The following is a 10,180-nucleotide window of genomic DNA, read 5'->3' as shown; positions in this document are numbered from 1 at the left end:
CTGCTGGTGTGCCAACCTCAAGGCATTTAGTGAGCGAGTGATCCCACCTGCCTCAGCAGGATGTTGCTCACAGCTTTCAACACATGAGTGTCTAATCCCACACACAAGGGACTCGAAGCAGCTACTCCAAAGCCCTCATTGATGTGAGAGCTCACATTAGGAGCACATCTGTCTTCCAGGCCTGTGGGATTTGGAAGATCTTGTGTAATAACTTACTAACTTTAAAAATAGAAGCTGGACAGTCGAGCGCTATCAATCCATTCTTGTAGGACAGTGCTTATTAGCTTTCTCTTGACAAGTATGCCAGCATGAATGAGGACTACAGTGATACTAGGAGTTACCCAGAAACGGAACAACTTGAAAATGCCTTAACTTTTTCATTAAATACGACTTAATTAAAGTCACATTTATGGTTCTCAGGGACTATTAATGAAATGGATGTATTGTAATTTCCTATGGTGTTTTGATATGGTCTCCCACGTGGTTTTAATGGGGGGGTTTTTTAGCAAAAGGACCTCATAAAATCGACTTATGTCTCTAAATGTGGTGGGAAAATGTGGGTTTAATCTTAGGTTGAGAAGAAAAGACGTGTCTAACACAGGTGTGCTAAAACAGTCTTCCTTGCTAACTTGCTTTAATGGCATGTCCTGCTGTGACAAGTCAAAAATGTTTAGTAAAAAAAGTCTTTGATTTAGGAAGTAAGGAGATGTAATGCTGTAGGTTAATTAGCTTGTTCTTTTGTGACCTTTTAAAACGATCAATTAATATCTAATCCATCCACTGGAAACATCCTGATGTATTAATGATTTTATTTTAGCAAACAGTTTGCACAAGAGTTGAACATGAAACACAGACAAAGAAAACAGCCATAATTAAAGAACAAGTGCAGCTGTAAAAGATCTTGTGTACAGTAGTTAACATGTGTAGTTATTACTTTCTTTGCCTGAAGGTGGCGACATCAGCATATCCACACCTGCTGCAGCTCTGCACTGCTGCTGCTGCGACTTTTCTACAAGTGGCGCTGGTTGGCAGATAAAGAAAACTAACATTGACTGCGTTTACAGAACTATTCCGGCTTATTTGTACTAGTATGTTTACATGTCTAATGAGAATTAATATGCTCGTTTACATGCAACCGTGCATACTCCAACTAACATGTTGTTTATCACGTCAACATATTGAAAAGTAGAACGGCTGGAGCCGCTTGTGACACTTTGCTTTTTTGCATAAGCGAAGGTTTTTTTCAAAGTTTTCCACCTGTGGCCTTAAAGCACCTTCTTCAAAAGTCTTGCCGTTGCGATATTTGCGCATATCCAAAAAGATGTTGATATCCGAGTCTTTGATAATGTTTAGAAGTAGGTGTGCTTCTCCTTGCGATCAGAAAAGGGTTCTTTTGTTGTTGTTGCGCAGATCTCTGTTTGTGCACAACGCACACAGCTGGCCATAAACAGGCAAGAAGCAGTGTGTCGCAAACTGCAGTGAAAAAACTGTTGAGATGGATATTCCGAATGCTCTTAAAACATATTGTCTTATTGTCTGGCATATTGTCTTAGTTGGAAAATGTGGTTTATCCAAAAGAAATATGCTGTCTCGTATCAAATTTGAAATATTGTCATAGTCGCAATAATAGTAGAATATTAGTGTGCGTTTATATTTTCTCTTCCTGAAAAATAGAAACTATTTTTTCAGAACTCATATTGAACCTGGACGTGAGATCATACGTTTTTCCAATCAAATGTGATTTTGGGTGACGAGCTAACCATCAACCATCATAAGAAATTGTAATTGACAGTTAGCGTTTGTGGATAGCTGAGCAATACCTCATATATCTAAGTACCTCAGTAGCACATATAATACTACTACACTGAGTTCTGGTATACTTACGGTATACTTACGTATACTTACGGTATACTTACCACTTATACTTATACAACAGCTCACTTTAGTCTGCTTTGATCATAACTTGATGAAAGGTGGCTGCAGTGTGGAAGTGCATTAAGCAGCTTACTGCTGAGGAAACATGTGGAAACACCTAATAACTCTCAACTATTTTAAGCAAACAAATGAAGTATACATTTCCTCCTAATATTCAGTTGTCAAGCGTTTTAAATCTTTTATTTTCATTTATTTCTCCTTGAAAGAGAAGCAAAGGTGTAAGTTTAAAACTGCTTTTGTTATTTAGGCGGAGGGAACAAGTCTTTCTCTCCTTCATCGAGTTTGTCTATGACTCAGTGTCTGGAATTAAATTCTTCCAGCATCTCAGTATGATTTATAGTATGTGTTAGCTTCTTGGCAGACAATGGAGTTTTATCACACAACTTGTGGCTTCGCAATCATCCCTCAGAGAGGACAGATTCCCCAAGACTGTAACTCTGGCAGTGCATCTGTACTTCCCCCTCTCTGTTTTCTTGTTGTTTTAAGGTTTGTAGTTTAATGTTTCTTGTTCTTAATAGCTGGTGTTGGTGCAGCACTGCTTCACTATATGCACAGATATATGCAAACACAATGTATGAAATTAAAACTGAATTGTTGCTTTATTAATTAAACAAACATCCTCCTTGTATTTTTGCACCAGAAGTAAAGCCAGCATTCCCGTGGATCACACGCTGTAAATGAGTGTTCTGGTGCGCGATCCTTTACAGGCTACAGGTTCTGATTATGTCATCACAGTCCTCTTGGCTTCTCAGGTTGCCAGTTTAGCAGGATTCAGACTCTACTGGACACCAGAGACGCAGGAAGTGTACCCAGGGGGCTGCGCTGCTGCTAGTGTCATCATGCATGCTGCTGTTCTTCAGACTGCTAAAATGACCTTGCATAACTCCTGTGTATGACTCACTACAGATCCCGAACCAGTCAAACATAGTCTGAAACCTATTTGTTACAAGCAACTAATCACTGGAACAAAACATGACTTACTGACGAGATGCTTTTTGGAAGTCCCGCCCAGACTCATATTTGTGTATCACAACTCAGCTACACAAAAAGTTAACAAGTGAAAGTTGAGCAAGGCTGGAAAACAAAATATCACACAAGCTCGCCAACTGCTTAAACAGATGCAACAGCACCAGATGTGGGACAGACAGGCTGCAACTGTACCTCTGACCCTCAGTACAGAACAGAACAACTTGAACATGAAATGTGTGTTTGGAAGTGACTGCATCTGTAAACATACAGAGATGTCGAGCATTACTGTTTTAACACTTTTGACAGGTGACATGTTTCTGTTGTTGTTGTGTTTGTTGTTTTATTACTCATTTCGGCCACATGAGGCTGAAGACCACCACTCCCCCATGTTCTAAATAGGACTAAAAGTGTCAGATTAAAATAGTCATAGACATGACAGTAAGGTTACATAACACAATATTTTTACTTTGTGTTTCGAGTGCATGGAGAAATGAGCTAAAACTCACCTGCTTTTAGTGGTGCTAAAGTGGTGCACTTAAATAAATATTACAACAAACACTTGACTTCAAAAAACAAAAACTCACCTGACAAAATGTTTTTGTTTGCACCTGTTTTTATGAATGAAAAAAATATAAGTGGTAAATGATCCTGTTATAACCCTTCTTTCACCTGTTCTAAGTCCTAAACACAGGAGAGGAAACAATTTCGATCAGACTTAGAAAATGGACCACCATATTTCCTATGCCTCTCAGGGCTCCCGTAAGTACCCTATGTTTGTGTGGGTGTGTATGTGCCTGTCTAAGGTCGGACTTAGTGTAACCCTTGAAGTGATCTGTCCTGTCATACAACAACAGTGTGCGTGGATGAAGGCACACACCACTGCTGGGTCAACAAGCTAAACAAACTCATCAGGATGGAGGGGCAGGGGGGAGAACGTCAACATAAATCATCTGCGGTGACAGGAGGATTACACAACCTTTAACACTGTCTGTAAACAAATTTTGGAGCTATCAGAGCTTTTAATTGAACAAAAATATGTCCCCATAACTTGAAAATAAGACCTTTAGGAATAGTGTTATGACAACATGTATAAGACCCCAGAGGAAAAAAAGTAATTCTTCACTATTTGTTGGTAATGAATAGGGATTAAGATGTGGAGCTCTAATATAAATATTTACTAAACATAAAAGCTACAGTTGCGGATATATATATTTATTTATTTTGGCCATTTGGGAGCAAACAAGCTCTTTTAATACACCCATGGTTGATTCGGCAAACTTCTTAGCAAACAGTTGTACGGGTCAAGCAGACATGGAGCAACATTAGCATTTAGAGTTGGGGAGGAAAAGTTATCTTCAATATTCACATTTTTTTGGTCTCAACTCTGAACCTCAGATGAAGAAAAAACTCAGCAGGGATGTGCGCTGGAAGTGTGACGCTCCCTTTATTTCCTGTAAAGAATGAATCACATGCGAGCAAATCAAGCGGAAGGTTAAAGAATCCTGTAATGTTGTTTTTCGAAACAGCTTTCATCTGATAAGAGACATGTGTGCTGCAGCAGAATAAAATACAGTAAGTCAAGGGAAATTCAGGATTAAGTATGTCACAGCTCTGAGCACTGCATTGCTGCAATTGATAACTCACTGACACGATTTCCATCAGTAATTATGGAAAGGAGCACAGATAAATAAAGGTTGAGAATTACTTAAATAGATGAGATCGATTGCCCACTTTTCTCTTGGAGCTGATAATGTCTAAGTCTTGTAAGAATGACCTCTGTGGGAATGAAGGAGCACTGTATCCTACAAAGGTAAGAAGAGAAGGCTGAAAACACAATCTTGTCACACAATACACCCAATAACACCACATGCTATTAATAAAATCTGTCATTGCCACAGTAGGCCATTTTCATCACTGGGCCGGTTTAATCAATGCACATTTCTTTTAGGCAGTGGATATTGGTTCCACAGATGAATTGGCTCAAAAGTGCAGAATAAGCTTTTCTCTCTACGACTGCATTTGATTTGTATTGACTGTAGTTCAATAACCGTTAACTACAGAGAGAAATGTAACGAACATCATACTGCCCATTTGTGTTGAAGAAGAGCCCATGTAAGCAGTTGCAGTTTTTGTGGATTATTTCTCAGGAGCACTTGTGTACAGTTATGGCTTTAGTTGCCTTATTTCAAAGCAATACCCTTCGGCGCTGACAAATTGCCTTAATTTCTCTGCACCGGAGGTCATGGCTTGGAAGTGGCAAAACTGCAGTTCCTCGAATGGCCACTTGATGCTGGCTTCCAAATCGAGTCAATCCCCATACACCCCACGTTAAAATTCCCAACTTTAAACCAGAAATAAACTCACCATAACTGGCTTGTTAGCTTAGCTCATTGTACTAAAACACTCAACAAACCTTTGGCTCCAAAAAAACAAGATGGCGACCTCCAAAATGCCAAACGAATGTCCACTTTCTTTATACAGTCTATGCTTATTTCACTCACTGGAGAGGATAATACTGAGCTAGAAAGAGGATACCAACATTTTAATTATTTAAGTAGCTGCCATGCCGAAACAACCTGTGGCTGTGACATACACTTTTGTACCAGCACAGCAGTGACATTATATTTGGTAGATTTAAGATTTAAGATTTGGAGGGATGAAACCCTCTTTTTAATTTTCACACATGCAGAGCACAGAGTGACATTTGTTCTCTGCTTTTAACCCATCCTAGTACCAGGAGTCTAGTACTAGGAGCAGTGGGCAGCTCATAGGACAGCGCCCGGGGAGCAATGGGAGTGAGGGGGGAAGGGGGATGTCCGGTGCCTTGCTCAAGGGCACCACGACAGGACAGGAGGTGAACTGGGACCTCTCCAAGTAGCAGTCACACTCCTTGAACCAGCAACCCTACGGCTCACAGTCCAAGCCCCTACTGACTGAACCGCTGCCGGACCTGTTTTATTTGGTATGCAGGATATTTCCTCTGTGCAGACCTGGCCAGGGTTGGTGTTGACATTTTTACTTTGCAAAGGCAAAAAACATTCTGTGGCATTAAATTAGAGGCCGGAGACAGAACCAGGGCAGATTGCCAGTCCATCACAGCGCTGACAGGGATGATAGATACAATATGACTCACATTCATGTTCATATGGAATATAGAGAAAGTGATGGGGCAGAGCACCAAGTTGCTTTTTTCAGGTGCTTGGCAAAAAAAAAAGAAGCTTTTAAATACAGCAAAATACAAAAGGAAGTCACAACTATTTTTTAAAATAAGTGGTTTCAGGTGATTCTGTGGAGTTGCTGTTTTCCACCTTCCTGCCATTTTTGTATATTTAAGGGAATATAGAGACTCCATCCGCATGGCTTGTGAACTGAGAAAATACCGTCGTTGTCACTCCTATTAATCACCGTTGTGAGTGTCCAAGTTCACCATATATAAAAGGCTGTGTAGCCAGAAACTTTGCCCTCCTCACCAACTATGACATAATAAATATCTTCTGCATAATCTCTGACATTTTCCCAGTCCCTCTGTCCAGCTCAGACTCCTGATTTATTCATGGTTTCCCTACACTAACAGCCCTCCTCCACATTAACGATATAGTGTGAATGGGCCCAGGGAGAATATCACATTTCAGATTAATGAGCTGAGAAGTTCAAAATTCAAAGCAAATCATCAAAGCCCCTGAGTTTCCACCTACTACCAATAGTTAAATGAAAAGCCTTTCCTCCCGTCCTAAAATTGTATAACGTTACATGAACCATTTTTAACTTGCTAAGATCCTGTGACAGGACACAGGCAGACGCTGGAGCTCTGCTCATTACAGAGGAGCACCCCGGCCAAACGAAGCATGCTCCAAAGCAGTGTGGCTCCTGGAATGTGGACCAGATGACCACAATGTCCTGGGTTAGATTACGGCCTTGGGACCTTTGCTGCATGTCATACTGTACCCCTCTCTCATCCTCGCTCTCTCTCTCCCATTTCTACACTATAATCCATCAGATAAAGGCGAAAAGTTAATTAAAACGGCTTCTGTGGTAGTTCTCGCTGCAGCAAGTGTCTCCAGGAGCACATTTTGCCTTGATGCAAACGCAGACTCACAGGGTGAAAACAATACCAGAGATGTCACGGCTGGTAATAAAGTAAGAAGACATGGAAGTCGCAATAAAATATTAAACATGAAACTGTGTCTGCAGATAGCAGGGTTAGCACTTTTAACCAAAGCGCGTTAAGAGTAATTATCTTATTATGCACGAAATAAGTTCCTCAGTCGGTTGAAAGCAGAGAAAATGAAACAGTAAAACGTGACATAATTTCACACAAAGATTAGGACAGATATCATTTAAATGCTGCAGAACTGCTTCTCCAAGTGTTTTTCATGCTGAGCCGAGCGAGGGTTGACATGATGTCTTGCTATTTATACTTGTATACTGTAGATTAAAATCTACCACTCTGTGTTATGAAGTCTGTGAGTCACTGATGCAAACTGAGCCTCTTTCTTTCCACATAACCAGTGAACAATAAATCTCAACCCAGTAATGCAAGTAAATTCCAGGAAAATCCTACAGTACAGCCGGATGCTGTGACTGTTTAAACCATAATAGTTCTGCCTCTTTCACTCTTCAACACTTTGGTATGGTTCATCAGAGTCAACAGAGGGCCAGTGCAAAAGGTCCAGACTCAGCCGATAAATAGCGAGTCAGACAGTGAACGAGTAACACATGCGGAGTATAATGTACAGTATTTGGTGCCTGAATGTTTAACTTTGAAAATAAACACATTATTATATCTCGTAATTATTCAAAATACAACACCTAATTAATTTACAAGTCAAATATAGCAAACTCAAAATAAAACCAGCACAGTGTTACAGTAATCCAATGTTCCGTACACGCCTTATGCACCAAAAATACATGCAGCACTATTTATAATACATCATCAGTCATCTTATGCGAAACTAAGCATTAGCCGTCCTTTCCTGAACAATATCAACCTTGTGCAACATATTTGTAAGTCTCACATCATTTGCTGCACAGAGCAGTGAAAGTATACATTTGGATTTTTTTGACATAACATTCAGTGAGTCCTCATTGTGTCACATAAACACACGACGCCTCCATGGTGCTGTGATGCTCCGCAGGGCAGCACAAGCTCCAAATATGGAACCAAAAATATTGGGGAGCGACCAAAATCTCTAAAAGCTTGCTGTATGATTTTGTTTCTGTGGTGTTTATACTGATGCCTTGTTTCAGCAGTGAGCGCAGGCTAATGTGGCTGCCCGCCTCGTCTCGACCCCGCTGAGGGAAAAAGCACGAGTTTGGATCCTGTACAGCGGTTGACTCATGTTGTTTTATAACGGATTGTTCATTCTCCTCTTCAATTTGTCTCACCGTGTTCCCCTTCTGCTCTCCGTGACCTCAGCAGGAGATCCTTAAACAATCAATGCATGTTAAAGAGAAAAAAACATGTTTAAACAGCGCAATAGGCTTTGAATGGATGATTCTTTAAATGTCACATTCCAACCATTATATGAGTAAACAATTGTGCACCATTGATAATTCTCATGTAAACTGACAGGTACACTCTAATTGATCCTAAAGATAACTCACTGCCACCAACTCCAAGATGAATCGTTTTGGGATCCCCCTGAGGTTGCAGACAGACACTAATGACCTTTTCATGATGAATCTTGTTTACTCCCTGACGTCAGTGCTATATCTGCAGACCTGTTGGTGGACTGCAATTCACGGCTGGTAAGAAACGGATCAATCTGACTGGATTCAATGCAGGACTCGGTTCAAAGACAAACGAGGTCGCTAACAAGTCAATCACTCTCATTTTCGGTCAGTGTCACCGCTGTCACACACTCCTCTGCCTGTATGTGGATGTGTGATGCATCTTTGGCTGTTACCCTTCACATCGCTCATGAGCTGTTCATAGACGGTCATGGAAGTCAGCCAGCAGTCAGATGACAGCAGTCCAGCAATCCAGTGTCCTCTCAACCCACTGTACACAGAGTTCAGTCAACACATTTTTAATATCAGATTCTTGAGCTGGAAAGTATAACCACACCTTTCTGACCTGCATATAGACAAGGTTTTTGGTGTATCCTAAATTTGCCTCTGAAAGTTTCCATAAATTCACAAAATGAGCACTTCAGGACATCCCAAACGGCAAAGACTGAAAATATGGTTGTGTAATGATTTATAAAAGTGGACCCACCCAGACTCATTGCAGCAAGAATCAACAGAAAAAGAGAGAAAACATGATCTGAAATGTGGATACTGCAGATCTCATGTGGATTGTTTAGAAACAAAGAGTGCAGCCAAACTGTTGGACATACCGCAAATATTTATGTACTGACATCCATGAAACAGCATTTCAGCCTCACACCTATTGGATCAACCCTTCATCACCCCTTTCACCTCTCTGCTTCTTTTCCACTCTCCCTCTCTTCAATGTGATTCTTGAGTTCAAGTATTTCAGAAGTCCGCGGAGAGCCGATGTCAAGGTCAAAGCCATCAGAGTAGTTGAGAAATACACTGCAGCGCTGCTGCCTCGGGTGTTAAATATTCTTGTTGTTATTCCAAAATACAATTCCCAGTGAGACAGAACAGAGAACATTACATCCCCAGTGCAGCTGCTGCATACGTTCATGTTAGCTTGACTTCCTCGATCGTTCAGTAAGCCTCGGTTTCTGTTGCTACACCTGTCAAGGCATCAGTCTTGTGCTGACATGTTTTAATGCTAACTCATTTATAAAAAAGAAAATAATCCTGTTAAAGGGGTCTTAATATGCACCTAATGATACATTATTGTGCTGAAAGACAGAGGTTAAAGCTGCATGTCACAGACAAAAATGTAGCATCCGCACCATTTGATAAGCCTCATCAAAAACATGGAGACAATGTTCTTTCATTCGGAACTTGTATGATAAGACAAGCATAGAAAATAGCAAGGGTCAGACTGGTATTTTGTTCTTATACAAACCTTTTTAGCTCCTTAACTTACTGAGTCCTACTTGTTAAGTATTTTCAAGCACTATGTTAGTATGCTGCTATCTTAGCTAACATTGACTGGAGTACAAATCCAGGGGAAGCAGAGCTGCTAAACTCTTCCAGTACAAACTTCCACACATTGGATAAATACTACAGAATGAATGTGCTAGTTGTGAACGGCTCTTTTTATTTTTTACATAACCTGTAACCCCACAAACTAATGTAGTTATTAAATGATGCATGGCCTTGGTAGTAAAGGTAATACTAAAGGTAGTGCTAGTTA

This window comes from Cottoperca gobio, chromosome 1 (genome assembly GCF_900634415.1).
Source record: "Cottoperca gobio chromosome 1, fCotGob3.1, whole genome shotgun sequence".
Classification (NCBI taxonomy): domain Eukaryota; kingdom Metazoa; phylum Chordata; class Actinopteri; order Perciformes; family Bovichtidae; genus Cottoperca; species Cottoperca gobio.
This window is presented reverse-complemented; position numbering follows the sequence as displayed.